The sequence below is a fragment of the Symphalangus syndactylus genome, chromosome 1 (genome assembly GCF_028878055.3).
Source record: "Symphalangus syndactylus isolate Jambi chromosome 1, NHGRI_mSymSyn1-v2.1_pri, whole genome shotgun sequence".
Lineage (NCBI taxonomy): Eukaryota > Metazoa > Chordata > Mammalia > Primates > Hylobatidae > Symphalangus > Symphalangus syndactylus.
Window position 1 is genome coordinate 75,605,213 of NC_072423.2, and position 11,357 is coordinate 75,616,569.

Here is an 11,357-nt window from a genome sequence, read left to right on the forward strand (position 1 = left end):
TTCAAAACCAGCTTGGCCAACATGGTGAAACCGTGTCTCTACTAAAAATACAAAAAAAATTACCTGGGCATGGTGGTGGGCACCTGTAATCTCAGCTACTTGGGAAGCTGAGGCATGAGAATCACTTGAACCTGGGAGGCGGAGGTTGCAGTGAGCCGAGATCGTGCCACTGCACTCCAGCCTGGGCAACAAAGTGATGCTCTGTCTCAAAAAAAAAAAAAAGAAAAATGACAAAAGAAAAAGATAACATAGGGGAATATCTTCTTGGCCTTGGGGTATGGAATGATTTTCTTTCTTTCTTTTTTTTTTTTTTTTAATTACTAGAGCCAGGGTCTCACTATGTTTCTCAGATTGGTCTCGAACTCCTGGGCTCAAGCAATTCTCCTGCCTCAGCCTCCCACAGTGCTGGGATTACAGGCATTAGCTATCACACCCAGCAGAGAATGATTCCTTAAACAGACACATAACACTGACCATGAAGGAAAAGATAAGTTGAATGATATTAAAATTAAGAAGTTATGTTAGACAAAGACACTATTAAACAGAATGAAAACACAAGCCATAAAGTGGAAGATATCTGCAATACACATAACTGAAAAAAGGTTTATATTCAGAATATACAAAGACCTATAAACCAATGAGAAAAAGACTGACAACCTGGTAGGCAAATTGGCAGTATGTATGAACAGGTACTTTATAAAAGAGAATATCTACATGGCTAAAAACCATATGAAAAGGTGCTCAAGCTCATTTCTCATCAGGGAAACATAAACACCATAATGAAATACCATAACACAGCCACCAGAATAGCAAAAAACTTAAAACACAGACAATGTGTTGAGAATGTGGAGTCTCTTAGTTTTCTGTTGATGCTGTAACAAACTACCACAAACTTAGGGGCTTAAAACAACTCAAATATGTTATCTTACAGTTCTGTAGGTCAGAAGTCTGACACGGATCTCACTGAGTTAAAGTCAGAGTGTCAGCAGGATTGCATTCCTTTCTGGAAGCCCTAGGGGAGAACGCATTTCCTTTCCTTTTCCAGCTTCTAGATACCTCCACTTTCCGTGACTCATGGCCTCCTTTCTTCATCTTCAGCATTGTCGCATCTCTCTGACCCTTTCTCCACACTTATGTCACCCTCTAACTCTCTTCCTCTCTCTTTTACCTTAAGAACTTTATGATGGCATTGGGTTCACCTGTCTAAACAAGGATCATCTCCCCTTGTCAATAGCTTTAATTTAATCACAGCTGCAAAGACCCTGTTGCCAGGGGAGGTAACATATTCACAGGTTCTTGGGATGAGAATATGGACATTATTCTGCCTACCACATGGAACAACACAGCTTTCTTTTTTTTTTTTTGAGACGGAATCTCACTCTGTCACCCAGGCTGGAGAGCAGTGGTGCAATCTTGGCTCACTGCAACCTCCGCCACCCGGGTTCAAGTGATTCTCCTGCCTCAGCCTCCCAAGTAGCTGGGACTACAGGCATGCACCACTATGCCTGTCTAATTTTTGTATTTATAGTAGAGATGGGGTTTCACCATATGAGCCAGGCTAGTCTCAAACTCCTGACTTCAGGTGATCCACCCACCTTGGCCTCCCAGAGTGCTGGGATTACAGGTGTGAGCCACCACACCTGGCCTAACACAGCTATCATACAATCCTCTTTGGAATGTAAATTGGTACAACCGTTTTAGAAAATATTTGGCAATATCTACCAAAGCTGAACACATGCAGAACCTATGATCTAACAATTCCACTCCAAAAAATGTGTGCACATCACCATTATTTGTAAAAAAAACACCCAGACTAGAAGAAATCCTAGTGTCCATCAACATTTAGAATGGATGAATAAAATTGTGGTATATTCATATTATGGAATACTATATAAAAATAAAAGTGAATAAACAACTGCCACACTTTATGAAATGAACAAATATCACCAACATAATGTTAACTGAAGCCGGACACTGAAGAATACATTCTGTGTGATTCCATTTGTTCAAATTTTTAAAACTGGCAAAACTAACCTTGGTGTTAGTAGTCAGTTTAAAGGTGACCTTGCCGATGAGATGGAAAATGACTCCAGGCCTGGAGCAGGGCTTCTGGGTCTTGGGAATGTTCCAGTTGTTTTTTTGTTTGTTTTTTTGCTTTTTTAGATGGAGTCTCATTTTGTCACCCAGGCTGGAGTGCAGTGGCACAATCTTGACTCACTGTAGCCTCCGCCTCCTGGGTTCAAGCAATTCTCCCACCTCAGCCACCTGAGTAGCTGAGACTACAGGTGTGTGCCACCACACCTGGCTAATTTTTGTATTTTTCATAGAGATAGGGTTTGGTCGTATTTTCCAGGCTGGTCTCCAACTGCTGACCTCAGTGATCCGTACACCTCGGCCTCCCAAAGTGCTGATTTACAGGAGTGAGCCACCGTGCCCAGCTAGGAAAGTTCCAGTTCTTAACCTGCATATGTGTGAACCTCTGTGATAATTTTTCATGCTGTATCATATGATTTGGGGATTATTTTTTCTTATAAAAGTTACAGATACCAAGATGAAATTGCTTTAGTCAGACCCAGACAAAATAGGGCTGAGAAGACAAAGGGGCTCAGGCTTGTATCTCAAATAAGAACTGTTTCCAAGCACTTTCTAAAAACCCACAAGAAATCCCTCCACATCCTACATGGATCCCCTGCTTTGCATGGCTTGCACATTTGGCACATATACATGTTATTTCTTTCTCTTTTTTTTTTTTTGAGATAGGGTCTCGCTGTGTCACCCAGGCTGGAATGCAGTGGCACAGTGATAGCTCACTGCAGCCTCAAACTTCTGGGCTCAAGGGATCCTCCCACCTCAGCTTCCTGAGTAGCTGGGACTAAGGCGTGCATCACCACACGCTGCCAGTTTTTAAAAATTTTTGTAGAGACAGGGTCTGGCTGTGTTGCCCAGCCTGATCTCAAACTCATGGCCTCAAGTGATCCTCCTGCCTCGGCCTCCCAAAGTGCTGAGATTACAACCATGAACCATCACGCCCAGCCTAAACATGTATTTTTATGACAAAGTTTATCACTAGACATTCTTTAGGACTGTAGTAATTGAGATAAGATGCTCTCAAAAGAACACTTGTTCAATAACACCATCTTCACCAATGAACTGACAACAACTCGCTTTGAGCCTCTGGAACCAATTAGCTCAGTTTCTAAGCAGCTTATGTAAACTTCTGCCTTTCAGCCAATAGAACTTCCCTTTGCCCTTCCCCAGCTGGCTGCATTTGTGGCTTGCTGTTTCATGCGTCCAGATTATAATCCTCTTTTCTCATTCCCAGATAAACTCAACATATTTGGAGATATTTTTCTCTAATGTCTTTTTTTAGGGTGATATTCTGTATGCATATTTTACTTTTAATTTATAAAAGTGTGTTAAGAAGAAACAAAAAAAAATGGCCTCATCTAGAAAGACTTGTGTGACAATATATAGCCCAGCACCAACACCTAAGAATTTCAAACACTGAGTTTTTCTCTATATCATCTTTAGGAAAAAAACGAAGAAGAAGAGGAGAAAGAAGAAGAGGATGAAGAGGGGAGGAATAGAAAAAGAAAATGTTTATCTGATTTATTATGATTATTTAATAACTAATTATTTTGCTTTTTGCAATAAACTGTTGCAAAACTTTGCCTTTCCCCAGGGAAATGGGAGAAATCAGTGTGCACCTTATCTTTTTTTTCCTATCCACTGTTTCTCTCTTGCCCTTCACTTTTTCCATCCTCTTTAAGTCTTCAACCTACCTTCCCTCAGCTGCGAGTTTAGAATTCCCTGTCTCTCCCTGCACCTCCAGCCCCTTGGGTGGATACCACTAGTGAACTGGAACTACAGTAGCGTCCTTATTAAATCAAAGATACTTAGTCCTCTAACCTGAAAGTTGAGAGAAAAGGAAATCCTTAATGCTAGCTGTGTGACAACCACTCATCTCCATGTGACCTGCACCCGGGCAGTGTAGGGAGGTAAGCGGGGGCTCTGCAGCCAGGCAGCTGTCACGGACACTGGCTTTGCCACTTTCAGATGTGTGGTCTTTGAGCAATTACTTCACGTCTTTCTTTTCTTTATTTCCCCCATCTACTCTTTTATTAGTCATTCATTCAACACTTCTGGGGGATACAGTGATGAACAAACCACACATAATTCCTGCACTCAGAAATTTAAAATTCTAGTTCAACCTTTCTCTTAATTTACACGACAAGGAAACCAAGGTGCAGAGAGCCATTTGTTCAAGGTAGCAACAGGAGTCAGGAGCAGGGTTGGGGGTGGGAGCCATGGCTTTTGACTTCTTATCTAGATAGAACTCATGATCTCTTCTTTCCCTGTACCGTTTTAGCAGTTGTAACTTTTGCTTGGTAATTAAAATACAATATTTATTTTGAATAGGATAAACACATACAGTTTTTCCTTGGTATCTGGAGCAGATTGGTGCCAGGACCCCCATCGAATACCAAAATCCTGAAATGCTCACGTTTGTTATATGAAATGTTACCATCCTCCCGTACACTTTAAAGCGTCTCGAGATTACTTATAATAACTAATACAATATAAATGCTAGGCAAACAGTTAAAATTTGTTTTTAAAATTATCGTTATTATTATTATTTTGAAACAGAGTCTCGCTTTGTTGCCTGGGCTGGAGTGCATTGGAGCGATCTCGGCTCACTGCAACCTTTGCCTCCCAGATTCTCCTGCCTCAGCCTCCCGAGTATCTGGGACTACAGGCATGTGCCACTATACCCGGCTAATTTTTGTATTTTTAGCAGAGATGAGTTTTCACTGTGTTGGCCAGGCTGGTCTTGAGCTCCTGGCCTCAAGTGATCTGCCTGCCTTGGCCTCCTAAAGTGCTGGGATTACAGACGTGAGCCACCATGCCCAACCTGTTTTTAAAATTATATAGTTACGTTTTTCGTTTTTTTTCCAAATACTTTTGATCTGCAGTTGGTTGAATTGCTTCACCTCTTTCTGATTTGGTTTCTGTATTTGTAAAATGAATATAATAAAAGTGCCTTTCTCATTGGGCCGTTGTGAGGACTGAAGGGAGTAATACCTGTAAAGTGCTGAGACAGTGGCTGGTACATGGTATAAACTCAGTAAGTAAACTCAATAGAGAACTTATTAAACGATCACTCATTCTGAGCAACCAAAGTTAGTGACGTAGGCAGCAATGTTGTTAGATCAAGCTGAATTCCAATTAACTTTGTCACTAATGGCTTTCTATTTTTAGCCGTCACTGCTTTTTATGAAATGGAAATGCCATCCCACACATTTAATGGCACTTAAGATGGGCTGGGATTCACAGGTTCACAAAGCTCTCATTCCTATCTTTCCACCATTTTAAAAATAAAATAATGCATATATTAGGAAAGTGATGGCATTTGACTTCAGTAGTTTAATCTCAGCTTTAATTTCACAGCCTTGGGAAGGTTAAGCAGCCCCGTGCTGCTTCAACATCACTTCTAGCATGTGGGATTCTGCTGCTTGGTGATCAGGTGAGTACACAGGTTATCATCATATTTAGTCACAGTGAAATCTCGTAGGAATAACCATGGCGTGGATTTGTTATTAGTATTTGAATATAACCTTTGAAATATAATTAAGCATTCTAAATATAATGCAGAGTGAAATCTCCTTATGTGCTTCCCATGTTGAAATTCTGTCAATTAAAGTTCAACATAAGTTTATAATTGCCTGGGAAACTGCTGCAATATTAATACATATTTAGAAAGCTGTTATTTAAAAGAGTGTTTTAGGTAGTCAGTTTTAGAATGAACGCTATATAGTAGTGAAGCCAATACATATTTATAAAAATTTAGTTAATCACATAAGGTAACATAATCATGATTATATCATGATTCCAATCTTCTCAGAATTGTTATACTTGTATTTTTTTTTTGAGACAGTGTCTTGTTCTGTTGCCCAGGCTGGAGTGCAGTGGCACGACTGATTACAGCTCACTGTGGCCTTGACCTCCCAGACCCAGGTGATCCTCTCACCTCGGCCTCTTGAGTAGCTGGGACTACAGGTGTGTACCACCATGCCTGGCTAATTTTTTGTACTTTTATAGAGACAGGCTCTCCTCTCAGTGCTGCCCAGGCTGGTCTTTAACTCCTGGGCCCAAACAATCTGCCTGCCTTGGCCTCCCAAAGTGCTAGGATTACAGACATGAGCCACTGCGCCTGGCCCTATACTTGCAATTTTATCATTAAACAAAATAATCTGTAAGAACTGTATTTTAAATTTTTTAAAATGTCTTTTAGGCCATAAGTCTTTTTTCTTAAGTTCTATTTGAAAAATTCTTTACATTATCACAAGAATGAGATATTAAAAAGCATAATGTCAATTTTGCCATCTCAGTTTTACAGAGGAAAAAAAAGTACAAAACAACATACGTTAAATCATAATGAACTTTCTTTATTCCAGATACATACACTAAAAAGCTTGAACAATAGGGAAAAAAGGAAGTGTTAGAGAAAAATTAGGTAGCCTACATTTTGTTCCTTCTAATAAATTTAAAAAAACAGATGTCATAAGAATGTTTTCTCATAGATTTGAGTTCATCAAACTAAATACTAAACATAAAAACTAAACATTAAAAGGCTTGCCTAAATGTTTGCTGTGTCCTCCCAACTATTTTTTGGTAGTTGAAGTTAAAAAGTACTTTTGAGATTTTCCCAGTCTTGGCACATAGTTCCTTTGAGAAAATACAGCATCGAAGTCCCTTTCTTGAGTTATATTCAATTGCGGATGAAGGATTAGTGCCGTCGTCCAATGTGCTGGTGACAATCTTGTTTCATAAAGGTGCACTTGAGTGACTAAAGAAGCAAATTCACAGCTGACAGCTTTGACAAATTTTGTTCCTACACAATAATGTCAAACTAAAACACTGGTTATTAAAATATGTAAGGGTAAAATTATAATCTTAATTAAATTTTTTGATAACATTGCCATTTATCTTTGTACTTGAGAAGCTTAATCTGTGATGGTGGTATTCAACTTCTGCTTCTGCTTTGACAGAACCTGGATCTCTCTTAGCTTTGGCTGAATATTGTTTTTAAGATTTGGTAATTTGGGCCGGGCACGGTGGCTCACACCTGTAATCCCTGCACTTCAGGAGGCTGAGGCAGGCGGATCACCTGAGGTCAGGAGTTTGAGACCAGCCTGGCCAACATGATGAAAACCCTGTCTCTACTAAAAATACAAAAACTTAGTCAGACGTGGTGGCAGGGATTACAAATCCCAGCTATTCAGGAGGCTGAGGCAGGAGAATCGCTTGAACCCGGGAGGTGGAGGTTGCAGTGAGCTGAGATTGTGCCACTGCACTCCAGCCTGGATGACAAGAGCAAAACTCCACCTCAAAAAAAAAAAATATGGTCATTTGGCATTTGGCCATGATACACATTCAGTGTACTGTTCAAATCATATATATATTATTTATATATATTCAATATATAAAAATATATTCATTTATATATTCAATATATGTACAATATAAATGAATATTTTGGATATATAAATATGTACAATATATAATATATGATTTATATTTATGTATAGTACTTTATGTACATTTATATGTTCCTTACGTGACTTATCTACAGTTTCTTTACATTTTTCCTCAACATCTGCAAAATCAATGTGGGTTGATAAAGGTCTAGTCTGTATTAAGACAGAAATATTGGCTGGGTGTGGTGGCTCATGCCTGTAATTCCAGCACTTTGGGAGGCTGAGGTGGGCAGATCACCTGAGGGCAGTAGTTCCAGACCAGCCTGGCCAACATGGCAAAGCCCCGTCTCTACTAAAAATATAAAAATTAGCCGGGCATGGTGGCGTACGCCTGTAGTCCTAGCTACTCTGGGAGCTGAGGCAGAAGAATCACTTGAACCCGGGAGGTGGAGGTTGTAGTGAGCCGAGATCATACCACTGCACTCTAGCCTGGGTGACAGAGCGAAATTCCATCTGAAAACAAAAAACAAAAAACAAAAAACAGAATATTTTATGATTATATTAAGAACTATAAGAAGTGCGTTTCCTTGAATGACTAAAAATTATTTTATATTTTTAATGGACAAAAGGCTCAAATAGACATTTCTTCAAAGAGGGTATATGAATGGCCAATAAGCACATGAGAAGATGCTCAATACCACTATAAGGGAAATGCAAATCAAAAGCACAAGGAACTATCACTCCATACCCGTTAGGACGCTGTATTAGTCCGTTTTTATGCTGCTAATTACCCAAGACTGGGTAATTTATAAAGGAAGGAGGTTTGATTGACTTGGTTCAGCATGGCTGGGGAGGCCTCAGAAAACTTACAATCATGGTGGAAGGGGAAGCAAACACGTCCTTCTTCACATGGTGGTGGCAAAGATAATTGCTGAGCAAATGAGAGAAAAGCCCTTATAAAACCATCAGATCTTGTGAGAACTCACTCACTATCACGAGGACAGGATGGGAGAAATGACCCCTATAATTCAATTATCTTCTACCATGTCCCTCCCATGACACATGGGGATTACGGGAACTACAAGATGAGATTTGGGTGGGGACACAGCCAAACCATATAAAATGGCTATTATAAATAACAAATGAACAGAAAATAAAAAGTGCTGGTGAAGATGTGGAAAAATTGGAACCTTTGTGCATTGCTGGTAGAAATATAAGATGGCACAGCTGCTGTGGAAGACAGGATGGTGGCTCCTCAAAAGATTCAACACAGAAATAACCATATGATCCAACAATTCCACCACTAGGTATCTACCCAAAATAACTAAAAGCTGGGACCCTAAAAAATATCTGTACATCTATTGCATTAGGCCATTCTTGCATTGCTATAAAGAAATACCTGAGCCTGGATGATGTAAAAAGAAAAGAGGTTAAATTGGCTCAAGGTTCTGCAGACTGTACAGGAAGCATGGTGCCAGCATCTGCTTGGTTTCTGGGGAGGCCTCAGGGAGCTTTTACTCATGGTGAAAGGTGAAGTGGGAGCAGGCACTTCATGTGGCAAAAACAGGAGCAAGTGAGCGACCGAGAAAGACAGAGAGTTGTGGAGGAGGTGCCACACACTATAAAATGAACAGATCTTGTGAGAACTCACTCACTGTCAAGAAGACAGCACCAAGCCATGAAGAATCCACTCCCATGAGCCAAACATCTCCTACCAGGCCCCACCTTCAGGACTGCGGAATACAATTCAACATGAGATTTGGGCGGGGACAAATACTCCGACTATGTCACCTATATGCTCATAGCAGTATTATTCACATCAGCCAAAAGGTGGAAACAGCCAAGTGTTCATTGATAGACGAATGAATAAACAAAATGTGGCATGTCTATACAATGGAATGAGACTCAGCTTTTAAGAGGACGGAAATTCTCACACAGGCTACATCATGGATGAAACTTGAGGACATAATGCTAAGTGAAATAAACCAGTTACAAAAGGACAAATATTGTATGATGCCACTCAGATGGGGCGCCAATAATAGTCAAATTGATGGAGAAAGGAAGAATGGGGCCGAGCGCAGTGTCTCACACCTATAATCCCAGCACTTACGGAGGCCGAGGTGGGCGTATCACATGAAGTCAGGAGTTCAAGATCAGTCTGGCCAACATGGTGAAACCCCATCTCTACTAAAAATACAAAAATTAGCCAGGCCTGGTGTTGTACGCCTGTAATCCCAGCTACTCAGGAGGCTGAAACAGGAGAATCGCTTGAACCGGGAAGCAGAGGTTGTAGTGAGCCAAGATCATGCCACTGCACTCCAGCCTGGGTGTCAAAGCAAGACTCCATCTCAAAAAAAAAAGAAAGAAAGAAGAAAGAAAGAGAGAGAGAGAAAGGAAGGAAGGAAGAAACAAGGAAAGGAAGAAAGGAAGAAAGAAAAAGAAAGGAAGAAAGAGAAAGAAAGAGAGAGAGAGAAAGAAAGAAAGAAAGAGAAAGAAAAAGAAAGAAAGAAAGAAAGAAAGAAAGAAAGAAAGAAAGAAAGAAAGAAAGAAAGAAAGAAAGAAAGAAAGAAAGAAAGAAAGAGTGGATGCCAGGGGTGGGGATAAGAGGGAGCAAGTAATGGGAGTTTAACGGGTACAGAGTTTCAGTTGGGGAAGATGAAAAAGTTCCATCCAGGACAAGTACATTCCTTTAGGTCCAGGGCTAGGAAGTCTAAAAGGATGAAGGATATATCCACACTAGAGACTTCAAGGAGGATTCCAAGGTCAAAAACTGAGTTACATAAAGGCTTAAGGCCGCAGCACCCCCAGATACATGAGTTCCTCCTGGTGCAGGCTCCCATCCTCTGCTTGAAGCTTCTTTGCCATCTGACCACCCTAGTCTTCACCCCATAGCCTGTGCCTGGGGTCTTTCTCTCTGACGTAGCCCTGGGTGTCTGACCCATTGGTCAATCTCCATGACTGCAGATCAGCTCTCAAGAATGCTGTGCCTTGGGTCTATGCAGGCCTCTGGATTCAAGCTCTGAAACACTGTAAACTAATCCTGTCCAGCAAGCCCTGGCCCCACTTATTCTTTTAGGACAGGGTTTAGCATCATTCTTGTGAAACAGCATCAATGCTCACTACAGACACTGAAGGTTCACGTGGGAAACATATATTATTTGAAAAAAAGGGCAAATAAGCTTTCACTTTTATCTCAACTCTCAGGAAGTCCTGGTCTCAAAGCAGGCAAATGCTCAAGAAACGAGGCTTATGACACAAGTGTTATTCATGCAGAAAATGATTTACAGAGTGCCTTTGCTCCAGTATTAGTGTCCTGTAGGGGTAAAAAGTGTTCAAGGAGTTCACAGTCTAGGCCAGAAGAAGCGGCTTACGAAAGTAGTGGTTTGCTGCTGTAATCTTAGCACTTTGGGTTCAGGAGGCCAAGGCAGGAGGATGACTTGAGGCTAGGAGTTTGGGACCAGCCTGGGCAACATAGCGAGACTCTGTCTCTACAAAAATTAAAAAATTAGGCCGGATGCAGTGGCTCACGCCTGTAATTCCAGCACTTTGGGAGGCCAAGGCAGGTGGATCACAAGGTCAGGAGTTTGAGACCAGCCTGGCCAACATAGTGAAACCCCATCTCTACTAAAAATATAAAAAATTAGCCAGACATGGTGGCAGGCACCTGTAATCCCAGCTACTCTGGAGGCTGAGGCAGGAGAATTGCTTGAACCTAGGAGGCGGAGGTTGCAGTGAGCCAAGATCACGCCATTGTACTTCAGCCCAGGTGATAGTGCAAGACTCCGTCTCAAATAAAATAAAATAAATAAAATAAAATAAAATAATAAAATAAAATAAAATAAGCCAGGCCTGGTGGCATACCTGTAGTTCCAGCTACTT